The sequence below is a fragment of the Peromyscus maniculatus genome, chromosome 8, assembly GCF_049852395.1.
Source record: "Peromyscus maniculatus bairdii isolate BWxNUB_F1_BW_parent chromosome 8, HU_Pman_BW_mat_3.1, whole genome shotgun sequence".
Lineage (NCBI taxonomy): Eukaryota > Metazoa > Chordata > Mammalia > Rodentia > Cricetidae > Peromyscus > Peromyscus maniculatus.
The window spans coordinates 84012079-84028662 of NC_134859.1; positions in this window are offsets into that span (position 1 = coordinate 84012079).

The window sequence follows — 16584 nt, forward strand, 5'->3', positions numbered from 1 at the left end:
GTTCTAAATGGTTAATGGTCATGGTCAATCTCTTTCTAAACAAAAAAGGGGGGTATGATATAGAAATGATGAAAAATGGTGGATTATTGGGTCTACTTTAATCCAAGAAAACAACTGTTGGTCTCAGAATACTTTACATTGGTATGGATTTTGGTTTATTATTATAGGTTTAGGGTCAATTTTGTTATACTATATGTATATTTCTGCTCCTTAAGGTATTATGTTTATGCAGTTCATTTAAAAATGTAATATATAGTTAAGAAATACAAATAGTCATCTATAATAGTCAAAGTTATAGTCATATTAGGTTTTATAGATAGGCAGAGATATATTTCAGATGAATAGGTAATCTTCGAACACTTAAAAGACCTACAGAATATGACATTTAAAATGTTTTAATCATTTAGACTTTTCTGGACAGTGAGACATGTCTGCTCCTGGCAGCACTGATTAATTCAAAGAGGATGATGGGCATTGAAGAAACTCATTATGAAGTTTTCTTACAATATAGAAAAGGCTAGCCATTTGGGCAAGAAACTGCTCTTGCCTGGACATGCTTGATAAATCAGACATGCGGGACCCATAAGAAGGTGACCACTGAACTTTACCAAAACAAGGCGAGATGGTCCTTCTGGTTCCCGTTTCACAGAAGAAACTGCCAGACATTCTGCAGGACACAGAGAAAAACAACTGATGAATTTGCCAGTAAGAACAGTCCTTCAAATTTTCTGCTTCACTGAAAAGTAATCTAGAGATTCTAGGCCTGTAGGCTGGAGATAGATGCCCCAATGTCACAGAAGAACTTTGTATGACCATCCAGATGTCTTTGTCATTTCTAGAATTTTAGAAGTTGCTTGCAATGCACTTCCTCAGTTTACTCAGATAACATTATATCCTTTTTCTTTAATTTTGTCAAATACAAATAGACTAGATAGTATAACTGTAATTCTTGCTTGATAACTGTTTTGCTATACATAATTTTACTATGTGAAAGTTAAAACCTTCCTTTTTGATTAGATAGAAAAGGGGAAGTGCTGTGGGATGATCTTTCTGTACACTGTAAATATGTGTTGCTACTATTGGTTAATAAAGAAGTTGTTTTGGCTTATGGCAACACAGGGTACAGTCAGGCAGGAAATCTAAGAGAGATACAAGGAGAAGAAAGGTGGAGTCAGGAAAGATGCCAGCCCACCGCCCAAGGAGCAACAAGATGCCAACAGACCAGTAACACCACAGCCACATGGCAAAATATAGATGAATAGAAATGGGTTAATTTAAGATGAAAGAGCTGGCTAGCAAGAAGCCTGAGCCATAGACCAAACAGTTTGTAATTAATATTAAGCCTCTGACCGGTTATTCAGGTACTGGCAGGAGGGAAAGATTTATCTGGCTACACTCTTTCTGGGCCCTGGTTGGTTACTACTTTTTTCCTAGGTCTCAATGAAGTGTCCCTGCCAGTGTGAGAATCAGTGAGAGCATGGCTATCCGGAGAGACCCCGCACACAGCCATGATATCCAGGGTCTGCTTAAGGAGGAAACAAATGAGACAGCTGAGCACAGGTGGCAGTGGTCCTGGAGTCCCTCTCGCTGCCTTCAGGCTGCTCTGAGAAGCAGTGTCCTCACCTGGGCGCTGCAGCCCTCTTAGGGTCTGGGTGTCCTGGTGACATGCCATCTCCGGTAATACCTGTTGTATATCAGTCTCCTCCTAGATTGAAACATTCCATCCTACGGAAATCTCCTTAAGCAGAAAGGTAAACAACTCAAAACTGCTTCAGGAAGTCCCTGAAACTGACTGGATTCACTAGGCCCCTCCCTGCCAGAGTAAACAATAAAAATTCATCTCAGACAAGCAAAGCTGAAAAGATCCAAGACCAGACTGTTGTAGAATGTTATTTTAAGGTGTGTTCCTTTTGTTTATGTTGCATTTGTTTAAAACTCTGTGAAGCTGTGTTCCTGTGCCTGTCTGAAACACCTGATGGTCTAATAAAAAGCTGAACAGCCAATAGTGAGGCAGGAGAGAGAGATAGGAGGGGCTGGCAGGCAGAGAGAATATATAGAAGGAGAAATCTGGGAAGAAGAGGAAGGAAGAGCAATAGAACAAAGAGAGGAGGACATCAGGGGCCAGCCACCCAGCCACAACCAGCCACAGAGTAAGAGTGAAAATAAGATTACAGAAGTAGAGAAAGGTAAAGATCCAGAGACAAAAGGTAGACGGGCTAATTTAAGAAAAACTGGCTAGAAACAAGCCAAGCTAAGGCCTGGCATTTATAAATAAGAATAAGTCTCCGTGTGTGATTTATTTGGGAGCTGGGTGGTGGGGCCCCAAAAGAGCAAAAGAACAAAAACACCACCACCACCAGACCAGCTGCCTAGGAGAAGCAGAAGCCAGCGAGCTGCCAGGAAGAGGTTTAGACCAACTGAGGCTCCTGGAAGAGACACTGCCCAACCTGTCAAGCTGCCTGCAGGCTGTGCACTGTGCTCCAGGTTCCCAGCTTTGTGAGCTGTCACCCACACCAGGGTGGCCCTCGGGGACGCAACTGTCTTTGAGTAAACCCTCACCTACACTCCTGTAAGTAACCCCAATAAAACCCATGATTTATCGAGTACTTTGGTCTGCTGTGGGCTTCCTATCTGTTCTGAATAGACAGGTGTGTTGCATTTGCCCAAAATAGTTTCATCCCATAACACTCCCATGTGTGTTCCAGAGTGTGCGCTGACGGTGATGTCTAGAAGCAAGCGTCCATTTCTGCTCCTCGACTTCTATCTTTGTTAGTAAGGGCCTTCCTGTTTTTCCAGAACTTCCTCTCTGCGCTCGATGGGGCAAGACTCTCTATAGCCCTCAGCTCTGTAACCGCAGAAGGGATCAATGAGCCACAACATGGAGAGTGTCTTCTCTGGTGATGAGTGACCACCATCCCGCGGGATCCCGTCGTTGTCGAGGGTGATGACGGACCTTAGCTCACATCAGCTGTCTTATCTGTTCTTTTCCTGCTCAACAGTCAGTCATTTTTCGGAACTAAGTGTGGTTCTCACCTGCAGCCTTCAGGGCCCTGAGCTCTCTCTCCTTCCAAACCTTGATTCTGTTCATTTACCCGGCACTACCCTCCCCAACTTAGCGTCAAGGACACCCCTTCTCAGGAAGGTGATGAGAGAGAGCAGTGCCTGGGCTCTCCAGAGAGGCCAGCGCTCTCCCTCTGCCCTTCTGTCCTTCCGCAGATCTGTGGAAGGATCGGGAGAGCAGCGGTGTTCTGCCTCCTTCCCAGATGCAGGCTACAGGAGAGATGATCCTGGGCTTGTTCTGTGGGGGGTGGATTTGTGTGACCTGCCTTCCTCATCCTCCACCGTCTCTCCTACTCAGCAGTGGGGACCCAGGGACAGGAGGGTCCCTTGTCAGGTATGAGTGTTCTGCTCCATCAGGCTCCAGGCCTAACTGCTCCACCCCACTTCTGCCCTAAACCTGTCCACAGCAGGTCAAAGGCTTAGTTCTTATCTCCCCCACCCCGACCCTTCTTACAGCTCCGTCTGGAAAGCCAGAGGGAGGACCAGTGTTACACTCGGAGACCATCCCAGACTGTAGTCAGGGTCAGGCATCTGGGGAAGCGGCAGCCATGTCTAAGATGCCAGGGATCCGAATCATGAAGGCCCGTTAGGGAAGGTCAGCCAAGAACCCCGACTCTCTGAGTGGGAGGAGGAAGATGAGCAACCAGCAAGTCCAGATGTGGAAGCAGCTGATGCCCTTCTCTCCGGTGTGCTGACAGCCCTCGAGGTAGCAGATCCTGGACATTCAGAAAAGCTGGGTCAGCGGTAAAGGAGAGTGTGTACTCCCAGGTACCCACAGCCTGAGTCTGGAGGTGTCTCTATAGGAGTTATTGATCATCACTCAGCAGAACTTTCAGCCACGGTCAAGTGTCTGAGGCCTGGATTGGCCGGGCTTTGGTGAAGATACCCATATAGAGAGCAAAGGAGATGGTGTGGGGTCCGCGGGTTCCATCATGAAGTGGGAGCTTTGGGGAAATTAGAGTGCCCTCTTGTGGGTATAGGCGGAATTTCACCCTATTCTTCTGTAACCATTTGCACGCCGTTGACAGACTTATACTGGAGTCCCTTTTATTAAAGGACCTACTTATCGGACTTCAGCATACAAAGCCCTACTGTCCTATAGACAAGCAATCACGAAGCCGTTGCTGTGTGCTTCATAAGCCGTCCATTTATTCCTCACAACCACCCTGGGAGGTAAGTGCTACTTGCAACCTGATTTTACAGATTGTATCAGTGAAGTGGATCAGAGACAGAAATTAAATGGGTTGCCTCAGGCCACACAGCTACTGTAGATTCCAGATGCCGAACCGGTGAGCACTCCCCTGCCCTGCCTGTCACTGCTGTGAGAAAGCCTCATGTGGTCAGAATCCTGCCATGTTTGCGAGCCTGCGACACAGTCTCCTCAGGCCTAAAGCTCATCCTGCCACCCCACCCCACCCCCCAGCTCCCCAGGACTTTTCACGGGGGTGAAGAAGGGTCGGGAGCCCTCCAAGAGGCCTCCTTCTCTTACAGAGTATTTAGATCGCTTCTTGTGGGAAACCAGAGAAGATGTGGCCGATGTTTGAGACTCTGGGGGTGGGGTGGGGGTGGGGGTGGGTCCAGAGCCCAGTAAAGGAATAGAGACCTGTCACTAAGGAACCAGAAGCCGGTGTGCACAGTGGCCCCACACGCTACCCTCTCACCCCCACTCCATTCCTCAAGAGTGTCCTAGCAGCGGTCACAAGGCTCGCCTCTTTTCTGAAACCTGAAACTTAGGGGTGTGAGGGGCCAGGAGGAGGAAGTGAAGCCTCTTCCGGAGGAGAGCTCTCTCTCATCACGTGCTTGCTGGCAGAGCGCTGTGGGTGTGTGGAACCCCCGCTGCAAAGGTGGCTAGGGAGCGGAGCTCGGCCTCATGGGACCCCTTCAGGAGAGGAAGGAGGATGAGTCAACGTGGCTGTGATTCAGCGTGGCTGTCTTAGGGGCAGCGGTAACGGCAGAAGAGAAGGCTAGGCTCCTCTGGAGTGGGCGGGAAGGCTTCGTAGGGAGATGGGATCAGTCAGAGTGGGTGGGGATGAGGCTTTGGAGAGCTGCGCCAAGCAGGTGAGGCCTGTGCAAAGACCTGCAGCCTGAACACGGGGAGATTCAGAGACAGTGCCTCGCAGGCTGCCTGGGAAGAGGCGGGTTCGCTGGGCAGTGGGGGTCCGTGGCAGAACCACAGTGTGAGCAGAGCATGGGATCCCGTCTAAGCATGCAGAAATGCTTCCCCACACTCCGAGGGAACAGGACAGGCAGGAGACACTGGAGATGGTCCACCTAGTTTCTAGTGTCTTCACTAAGCTTTTATGGAGTTCCCTTTCAGTCCGGACTCTTGAGGCTGTAAGTGGCAGGAACCAACCGAAATAGAAAGAGAATGTGTTAGCTCACATAACTGGGGGAGGCTCTGTGAGAGGCGACTGATGCTCTAGAAAGCACTGTCACTGGGGACGTGGGAGGCTGTAATTAACCTGCTGGTCACAAGTCCAGTTTTGTAGAGGAAGCAGAAGCAGAAGGCAGTCCACAGCTCACCCAGCACTCACAAGGCTGAGGCAGGAGTATTGTGTTCTGGAGGCTAAATCGGTGAAGAGCAAGACCTTGCCTTGAAAAAAATAAAAACAAATAAAACCCCTCATGGAGTGAGAGGGGTCTCTAGAGAAAAGGAGTCATAATTATCAAGACGACACAGAAATGGCCGGCAAGCAACGGAAGCCACCATTTCCATGTGCCACGTGATCTCCATGTTGGGAACCCAGTCTCTACCCTCAAATGGAGTCCAGTCCAGACAAGGTCGGAGTGTTGAAAGGGTCACAGTGACTGTGGAATACAGGGACTGAACAGTGCATTGGATCCTCAAGAGAAAGTCACCCGATCTAGAAAGAGCCCAAAATGTTGCCCTTCCACAGAGTTATGAAAAATTAGGGGGATTTAGCCAGAGAAAAGAAGAAGGGAGTTTAGAGGCAGGTGATGGCACTTAGAAGCCACGGGCTTCCGGTTTGGGAAAGGGGGAATATGGTTGTGTGGTTCTCCGAGAGAGCCACAGGGAGATGAAGAGCCCAGCTGGGTACGGGAGAAGTGAGGGCTGGGGGGTGGCTGGGGGTCCTACAGCTGAGACCCCAGCAGGTGACTAGGTTATGTTGGATGTTGAGGTTCAGGAAGAGGCATAAGCCATGGAGATGGATTTGGATGCACCCCAGTGAGTGGCTGCTAACAATGTGGGAAGACGCTGGGGCAGGGAGGGAGGCAGAACTGCATCAGCACAGCCGTGGTTTGCTGAGCAGTGAGCGGGGAAGCAGGCTGAGAGAGCGGCACAGGTAACCGGTGACTTGCGCTGCCTTGTGATTCTCATTTGCAAGCTTCCAAGCAAAGCAGATTTTCTGCCACGGGATGAGCATCAGATGGTCTGTGGCACACATTTCAGCTGCAGCACAATGCAGTCGCAATGCAAGAAGTCACAGCAAAACATTCAAAGGGTAGAAGGTATGTCCAGATCATCGGTCCCCAAAGTCCGTCTTCTGGTCCTTCATTAGAAAAAAAAAAAAAAAAAAAACTTGAATTGGTAGTTGGGTGCAAGGATCACTAGGAAGGAAGCTCACCTCTCCGAATCTTTTGCAGCTACACTGTCGTGTGACTGGATTCCAACTGTCCCTTCTTTGCACTTCCATCTCATTGTGTTTGTTTGGTTGCTCGTTGGTTTTTTGTTTGTTTTTCAAGGTTTTACAGGGTTTCTCTGTATAGCCTTGGCTGTCTTAGAACTAGCTCTATAGACCAGGCTGGCCTCAAACTGACAGAGATCTGCCTGCCTCTGCCTCCTGAGTGCTGGGATTAAAGGCATGTGCCACCACTGCCCAACATCCATCTCCTTGACTAGAAAACCAATCTGAGACTATCATTGTGGACTATAAGAACAGTGTGTTGTCTTTGCTTAAGTAAGCGTATGTATGCATTCTTTAGTTCTCAAGGAGGCCAGAGGAGGGTGCCACATCCTGTGAAACTGGAGCTACCAATGGTTGTGAACCACCAGTGGGTGATAGAAATTGAACCTGGGTCCTCTACAGGAGCAGCAAGTGCTCTTAATCGCTGAGCTATCTCTCCAGTCCTATTTTTAAAAATTGTTTTAAATTACATGTATGTATATTATGTGAGTCGGTGCACACACACCCACACTCACATGTGCTTGGTTCCTTGCACATGGTATCCCCAGAAATTCAAATGACAGAGAGCCAAGTGGGATTTATTTCAACCAGTGTCATCAGAGAAATTCCAACCTAGAAAAAGGGGGCCTCAGATACATATTTGTTGTTTGTTTGAGATAATATTTCTGTGTAGCCTTGGCTGTCCTGGAACTTGCTCTGTAGACCAGGATAGCCTAAAACTCAGAGATCTGCCTGCCTCAGTCTTACGAGTGCTGGAATTAAAGGAATTAAAAATATGTCTGGCCCCAACATATTTTTTAATATATAGTTTTTTTCCTTTGTGTCTAATTTTATGTGTATGGATGTTTTGCTTATTCATACACCTGCATGCAGTTCTTGAAGAGTCCAGAAGAGGGCATCAGATCTCCTGATGGTTGTGAGCCGCTGCCCCAGTGTGTTCTGGCAACTGAACCCAGGTCCTCTGGAAGAGCAGCCCGTGCTTTTTTCCTTCCTTCCTTCCTTCCTTCCTTCCTTCCTTCCTTCCTTCCTTCCTTCCTTCCTTCCTCCCTCCCTCCCTCCCTCCCTCCCTCCCTCCCTCCCTCCCTTCCTTCCTTCCTTTCCTCTTTCTTTTTCTTCTCTCATACAATGCATCCTGACTGCAGCCTCCCTTCCCTCCACTCCTTCTAGTTCTTCCCTCCCCCATACCTCCCCTCTCCCCAGATCCTCCTCCATTTCCCATCACAAAAAAGCAGGCCTCCCAAAGATATCAACATGGCATAACAAGATGCAGTAAGACTAGGCACAAATCTCATTATCAAGGCTAGATAAGACAACTCAGTAGGAGGAAAAGGGTCCCAAGAGCAGGCAAAAGAGTCAGAGACACCCGCATCCCACTTTTAGGAGTCTCACAAACACCCCAGCTAAGCAACCACAGCGTACACGCAGAGGACCTAACATAGACTCAATGCGGGCTCTGTGGTTGCCACTTCAGTCTCTGTGAGCCCCTACGAGCCCTGCTTAGTTGATTCTGTGGGCCGTGTTCTCCTGGGGGCCTCACCCCCTCTGGCTCCTGCAATCCTTCCTCCTCCTCTTCCAAGGGGCTCCCCAAGCTCTGTCTAATGTTTGACATTGGGTCTCTGTATCTGTTCCCATCAGCTGCTGGAGGAAGCCTCTCTGATGACAATTGGGCTACTACCTAGCACCCTTAAAGATCTGAATTCAATCCCAGCACAGGATGTAGAAAAAGAGAGACAGACAGACAGACAGATGGACAGATGGCATGTAAATTTCCTTTGAAGAGCTCTCTGTTTCCACCATCTTGTTGTCAGCCAGGATATTTAATCTGGGGTCCTGTTTGCTCCTAGGCCAGGACTGTGTCTAGTCCTCTGTGTCCAGTCCTCTGTGTCCAGTTCTCTGTGTCCAGTCCTCTGTGTCTAGTCCTCTGTGTCCAGTCCTCTGTGTCCAGTCCTCTGTGTCCAGTCCTGCTTCCATCTCCACAGTCAAGGTGACTGCTCGTGGGGCTGGAGAGATGGCTCAGAGGTTAAGAACATTGACTACTCTTCCAGGGTCCTGAGTTCAGTTCCAGCCCTCACATGGCAGCTTGCAACTATCTGTAAACTCCAGTTCCAGGGGACCTGAAACCCATGGCAAAACATTAATGCACATAAAATGAAATTTAAAAAAGGTGATTGCTCATGACTGGCAGATCAATCAGAATGAATCACAAGTCATTTTCTGGGAGCAATAAGATAAGAACCTGTACTTGCCGGGCAATGGTGGCACATGCCTTTAATCCCAGCACTCGGGAGCCGGATCTCTGAATTCCAGGCCAGCCTGGTCTACAGAGCGAGATCCAGGACAGGCACCAAAACTACACAGAGAAACCCTGTCTCGAATAAAACAAACAAACAAACAAAAACAACAAAAAGAAAAAAGAACCTGATCTTAAGTGGTTGTTTCTTGAGATTTCACTAGGTAGCCCTAGCTAGCCGGAGTTCCATGTGTAGACCAGGTCAGACTTGAACCCACAGCACACACACTCCCAAACATTTTTATAATAAAAAAATTTAAATCATATAATTTTTGTGTATAGGTGTTTTAGCTGCATGTATGTGTGTGCATCATGTGCATACAGTGTATGCAGAGACCACAAGAGGATCCCCTGGGACTGGAGGTACAGCTGGTTGTGAGCTGCTGTGTGGGTGCTGGGACTTGAACTTGCATCCTCCAGAAGAGCAACCTCGCCGAGCCATCTCTCTGGTCTTTAATTCCACGGTCAGGAGTGTCTAATGGCAAGCTTCCTGAGCTTTGCTGTTCACACAGAACCGTCACCTTAGCACTGCAGGAAAGCCGGATGTGCTGGTGTCCGGTGTAATCTGCCGGCAGAAACGGGAAGGTGTGAGTTCCGGGCAGCCTGAGCTATACAGCAAGAGCCTGTCTCAGAAGGAAAAGGAAGAAAACCTTCCGCAAGATCTGGGAATGACAAGACCACCTGTTTTCATGGATCAGAAAATAACGTCCACAGAGGTAAAATGTGGTCTGTCTCCATCCCACTCCCACTCCAGGGTAGTTGATACTGCTGTGGGAAGAGCTAGGCAACCCATAAAAGGAAGTGAGCACATCACATCTTCATCCTCTTACTCCCAGAGACGTGTCCTGCTTCTCAGGACTGGGAGAGGATGTCTTCATTGACAGGCTCGGGGCACTCTCAGACTCCTACTCCAAATCAAAGGGAAACTGCGTCAGCGTCAGGGACACGGAGGCCTTGGAGGACCTGGGAGGAGCTGGGCCCAGGGAGCTCCCGGGGCTCCTGCTCGGCTGTCAATCAATGCTAACACGGCATTCCCATACGTCTCTGAGTTTAGATGGGTTCTCACACTACACCCCAGGCTTGCTTTGAATTCATGGCAGCCCCCTGTCTCAGCTTCCAGAGAGATGGGGTCAGAGATGCCTAGGAACTGCTTAATTTTTTGTCTATTCGACATAAGCTGGAGTCTTCTGGGAAGAGGGTACCTCAACTGAGGGGTTGCCTCCCTCAGGCTGATCTGTGGGCAAGTGTGCAGGGCATTTTCTTGATTAACGATTATTGTGGGAGGGCCCAGCCTACTAGGGGTGGTGCCACCCAAGGGAAAGTGATCCTGTGCCTTAAAAATAAAACAAACAAACAAACAAATAAACCTTTAATCCCAGCACTCGGGAGGCAGAGCCAGGCGGATCTCTGTGAGTTCGAGGCCAGCCTGGTCTACAGAGTGAGTTCCAGGACAGCCAGGGTGACACAGAGAAACCCTGTCCCTCCCCCCCCCAAAAAAAAAAATCAAACTGAGCCAGGCCTATGGCACATGTCTTTAATCTCAGCACTTGAGAGGCAGAGGCAGGCGGATCTCTGGGTTCAAAGCCAGTCTGGCCTACATAGCAAGTTCCAGTCTAGCCAGGGCTGCTATATAAGGAAATCCTGTCTGAAAAAAGAAAAAAAGAAAGGAAGGAAGGAACGGAAAACCAAGGGGCTGGAGAAATGACTTGTTAGTTAAGAGCACTGGCTGTTCTTTCAGAGGACCCAGCTTTGATTCCCAGCACCCACATGGTGGCTCCCAACTGTCTGTGACCCCAGTTCTAGAGGATCCCGCCCTCTTCTGGCCTCCAGGGCACGCCACACTCTCAGCGCACAGGAACACACGCAGGTGAAATGCCCGTGTACATCAAGTTAAAAAGAATAACCACCGAGCCAGCTGTGGGGAGGCCAATAAGCAGCATTCTTCCATGGTCCCTGCTGAGTTTCTGCCTCAGTTCCCCTCAGTGATGGACCAGGACCAGAATGTGTAGGCCAAATAAACCCTTCCTCCCTCCCCAAGCTGCTTTTGGGGTCATGGCTTTTTTTTTTTTTTTCTCACAGCAACAAAAAGCTAAGACACCACACACACACACACACACACACACACACACACACACACACACACACACGCTCCCTCCTGCATGTTCATATACTTGGCTGTTCCATTCCGACACAATTCACCCAGCCTCGATTAGAATGCCACCCAAACTCACTACTCTCAATCCCAGTTTCTTCATGTAACAAGCCTCTTCCAGGAAGCTGTGCTACGGTATGGGGTGGTGCATGAGATGGGACATGGTCCCACCGTATAAATCTGGCCTCCTTGGAGAGAGGGTGGGACAGAGGTTTCAGAAGAAGGGACGATGATCTGATTATCTTGAGACACGGTCTGATGTAGGCCGTGCTGGCCTCTAACTTACTATGTGGCTGAGAATGACTTGTGAATAACGCCGTTACACGAAATGGGGCTGAAGTTTAAAACGCCTTCCGAAAGGCCTATCAGTAAGTGAACTAACTCATCTCCAAGGGAACCGTAGAGTCCCCAGACTTGGGACAGTCAGAGGCGGTGGAAAGAGGGGTTGCGGCCCCTGCAGAGAACTAGTCGACCGTCAGAAGTCTGAATCCAGACATGTCAAGATGCTCGTGTCTGCCTCTCCCGCTAAGCACCGGGAGCCGCCTCCCCACCACTTCCTCCCAGAAGCAGAGAATGTCCTTCTCCGGAGAGAAGAAGGACAAACACAGGACTTGGGGACACTAGCAGCAGTAAGAGGGATACGGCAAGGCTTGGGGACACTAAGAGGGATACGGCAAGGTGGAAGAAAGGAAATCCCAGTGGAGGCCTAGAGAGACGGCTCGGTGAGCAAAAGCACCTGCCACACAAGCGTGAGGACCTGAGTTCAAATCCCCAGAACTCATGTAAAGGCTTGACACGTAGTTCAAACACCTGTAACCCCACCTTTCCCAGGAGATGGAAGGTGGAGCCGGGAGAATCCCCAAAAGCTCAAAAGCCAGCAAGTTACATACACAGTAGAAAAACAATACAATCCTTGTCTCAGACAAGGTGGAGGGGATGGACTGATGCCCAAGGATGTCCTCTGACCTCCACAGCACATGCCATCGTACACACACATGCACACACCCCACAACCACATACATGTGCACACACTTGCATGCTCACGCATACACACACGCACACATCATATAGATGGGGGTAATAATTGGGGCTCAGTTTTCCAGTCTCATGCCCCACTCACAGAATGCTCTCGGCTGGTGAGGGATTTCCTCTGGAGAAAGGATCATCTCAGGAGGGATCTGTATGCCCACTAATATTGCAGGGGATGCCCGCTCTCTACTTTGTGGTAGGAAACAAGCTCTTTGGGAGGCACTGTGCCCTCAGTGTTGTATGGGCTGATTCCCACGGTGTAAATACTCCCACTGTGGACAATGTCAAGCTACCACCCGGATGCCACTGAATGCCATTAGGGGAAGCTATGGCCGTTCTGTTTCAACTTAAAAGAGAGTCGACAGGTTCACAGAAAGGAGCTGAGGTACCCTTCCCAAGAGCCTTCTTAGATGGGGCCCTGAAAGGTGAGAGCTGCCTCCAGGTCTGAAGAGGGGCTTCATTAGGAGAGAGACTCACCAGGTATGGCATGATGGGGATGCCCTGAAGGGACACTTAGACCCTTTAGTTCACAGACGATCAGGAGCGATATGATATCACAGCCATAGATAGCCACATTGGGACCCTAAAGAGGGGAGGAGAGAGACTTTCCTTCAAATCCAGATGACCAAAGCAGTTTCTGATTCTTAGAGATTTTCTGTGGATGGTCAAGCTTCATACCCCATGGTCTAACCTGGCCTACCTGTCAAGGGGTGTAGAGCAAGCACCAGGCAGGACCATAAATTGGAACACTAAGAGCATAGTCCATTATTTCTCATCAACTCTGTGTCCGAGAGAGAGAGAGAGAGAGAGAGAGAGAGAGAGAGAGAGAGAGAGAGAGAGAGAGAGAGAGAACGCTGCGGGAGGGAGAACAGAGCTGGGCTTGCTTGTCCCTCAGAGATCTCAGGACTCACAACAGTCACAACAGGCATCTGTTAGTTCTTTGTCTTGAGGGACAGATTGCATGGAAGTGTGACCTGATTTCTGGAAGAGAGAGGCATCCAGAGGGTCTTAAAAAAAAAAAAAAAAGACAGGTTTTTCTACTACACAGCCCAGCTATCCTGAAACTCACTACATAGACTAGGCTGGCCTCAAACTCACAGAGATCCACCTGCTGGAATTAAAGACGCCACCACTCCCAACACATCCAGGCTTTATCAGCTGCCGAGTCAGCTCCAGCGGCCCATTGCCAGCTCCTCTACAGGATCACCCTTCCAGATCATTCCGACAGGAAGCCCATGCATGATAACCACCTCTCCTATACACGCAAGTGCTGTTAAGGGGACTAGAGAGCCTTGTTATTAGATGTGATCTAATTGCTAAGGATCACCCAGTGTTTAAGAGTCCAGTATGAAAGAGGATCTGAAGAGGGACCGCAAAAGGAGCTCTCTGGTGGAGTGATTGCCTGGCACACCTCAGACTGTAGGTTTGATCCTCAGTAACACCCACCCACAGCCACACCCACATCCACACCCACAGCCACACCCCCACTCCCACTCTGCCACACGACTGCAGACCAAGACATGCAGCACTCAATATTCAGAACACTGAAGGTGAAGAGAGGACCAAAAATTTCACACGAGTGAATCAAAATGTCTCTTAAGAGCGATGGTGTAAACCAAAATATAATGGAGAAATGCCTCAAGAATTCATGATCTGGCTGGCTGGGTGGTGGTGGCGCACACTTTTCATCCCAGCACTCGGGAGGCAGAGGCAGGCGGATCTCTGTGGGTTCAAGGCCAGCCTGGTCTATAGAGTGAGTTCCAGGACAGCTAGGGCAGAACAGAGAAACCCTGCCTAAAAATAACCAAAAAAAAAAAAAAAAAAAAAAAAAAAAAAGAAAGAAAGAAAGATTTCATGATCTAGAGCTAGAGAGATGGACTAGTGGTTAAAACATTGGCTGCTCTTCCCGAAGTCCTGGGTTCAATTCCCAGCACCCACAAGGCTGTTCATAACCCTCAGAAATTCCAGTTCCAGGGATCTGACTCCCTCTCCTGACCTCTGCGGACATCAGGCACTCTACACAAGTATATAGTCATACATGCAGGCAAACACTAATACATATTAAAAACATGAATAAGTAAATAAATAAATAAATAGAAATGTAATGAGCTGGAGAGATGGCTTAGTGGTTAGAGCATTTGTTGCTCTTACAAAAGGCCTAGGTTCAATTATCAGCATCCACATAGGGCTCAAACCATCTATGATTCCAGCTAAAAAATCTTTCTTCACCTCACCATGTTCCTTTCAAAAACTTTTTTTTTCTTCATTTCAGGAGTGTCTGTGCAGGAAATAATTTTGCTAGTGAAGAAATTTTAATCTCAAATAAACAATTCTCTTATTTCCAGTTGTATTCTGAGGGGTTTCTGTGTTTGTATTATTCAACTATAAAGTAAATTGCAATAGATTTCATTAAGAAAAAGCATGATTAGGGCTGGAGAGATGGCTCAGAGGTTAAGAATACTGGCTGTTCTTCCAGAGGTCCTGAGTTCAATTCCCAACACCCATATGGTGGCTCACAACCATCTGTAATGAGATCTGGCTCCCTCTTCTGACCTGCAGGGATACATGAAAGCAGAACACTGTATGCATAATTAGTAAATAAATTTTTAAAAAAAGAAAAGAAAAGAAAAAACATGATTATCCCTGCACTCGGGAGGTAGAGCCAGGTGAATCTCTGTGAGTTCAAGGCCAGCCTGGTCTACAGAGCGAGTTCTAGGACAGCTAGGACTGTTATACAGAGAAACCCTGTCTCAAAAAAATCAAAAAGAAAAAAAAAAAAGAAAAAGCATGATTTTAGTAGGTCTCAATTTTATATTCCATTTCTGCTTATCTAACCCATTGAATGTTATGCTAATTATTCACGTGTGGTGAGATTTGAGCTAATTTTTAGCTGTTATTCTTTTCTTCACTATTTGAATCTTTATCTTCTTGAGATGGGGTCTCACTATACAGCCCAGTCTGGTCTCCAGCTGTTAGTCCACCTGCCTCAGTCACCCAAGTGCTGGGTTTACAGCCGTTTGCCACCACAACTGGCTTGAATTATTTTATCTTAAAAATATTTATTTGGAAGCCAGGCAGTGGTGGCACAGGACTTTAATCCCAGCACTCGGAAGACAGAGGCAGGCAGGTCTCTGAGTTTGAGACCAGCCTGGTCTACAGAATGAGTTCCAGGACAGTCAGGGCCACTCAGAGAAACCCTGTCTCAAAAAAATGAAACAAAAAAAAAAAAAAGTTATTTTGGGCGTGTAGAAGTGGCTCACCAGTTAAGAGCACCTACTGATGGTGCAGGGGACTGAGTGTGGTTCCCAGCACGCATGTCAGGAGGCTCAAAACCACACCTACCTCCAGCTTCAGGGAATCCGATACCCCTCTGGCTTCCATGGCACCCCTACAGATAAACACGTAGCTGGGTGTGGTGGTGCACACCTTTAACCCTAACACTCAGGAGGCAGAGGCAGGTGGATCTTTGTGAGTTTGAGGCCAGCCTGATCTACATTGTGAGTTCCAGCACATCCAAGGCTGCATGGAGAGACCCTGTCTCAAAAAACAAAAACAAAACAAAACAAAAAACCCACAAATGTTATAAACATTTTAAAAATCATTTATAACCAGGTGTGGTGGTGCACACCTTTAATCCATCACCTGGAAGGCAGAGGCAGGTAGATCTTTGTGAGTTCAAGGCAAGCCTGGTTTGCATAGAGTTCCAGGCCAGCTGGCTACATAGTGATACCCTGTCTCAAAAAATATTAATTTATGCTGGTTAGGGTAGTGGCTGCCTTTAATTCCAGCACTCAAGAGGCAGAGGCAAGTGGATTTCTGTGTTCGAGGCCAGACTGGTCTACATACTAAGTTCCAGACCAGCAGAATGAGTTCAATTCCCAGCAACCATATGGTGGCTCACAACCATCTGTAATGAGATCTGGTGCCCTCTTCTGGTGTGTAGGCACATATGCAGATAGAACACTATAAATAATAAATAAATCTTTTTAAAAGAACCTAAAAATGTTTATTTACTCTGTGTGTGTGTGTGTGTGTGTGTGTGTGTGTGTGTGTGTGTGTGTGTGTCTCTCTCTCTCTCTCTCTCTCTCTCTCTCTCTCTCTCTCTCTCTCTCTCTCTCTGTAGGCATGGAAATCAGAACAGTCCTCTGAGATTGGCTTTTTCCTACCACATTGTGGTGGGGTCTCTGTCCCTTCTCCTGCCATGCTTCACACCTATGACTTGCCATCTGGTGAGCTGCCAGGACATCCTCCTGTGCCTGCCCCCATCTCCTAGGTGCACTGGGACGACAGATGTGTGCCACCAGATGCAGCGTTTACATAGGTTCAGGGCGTCAAGCATGGGTGGTCCGCAGTTAGCACTTTTACTCCCTGGCCTAAATTCTTTTTAAAAGAAACAGAGCTAGAAA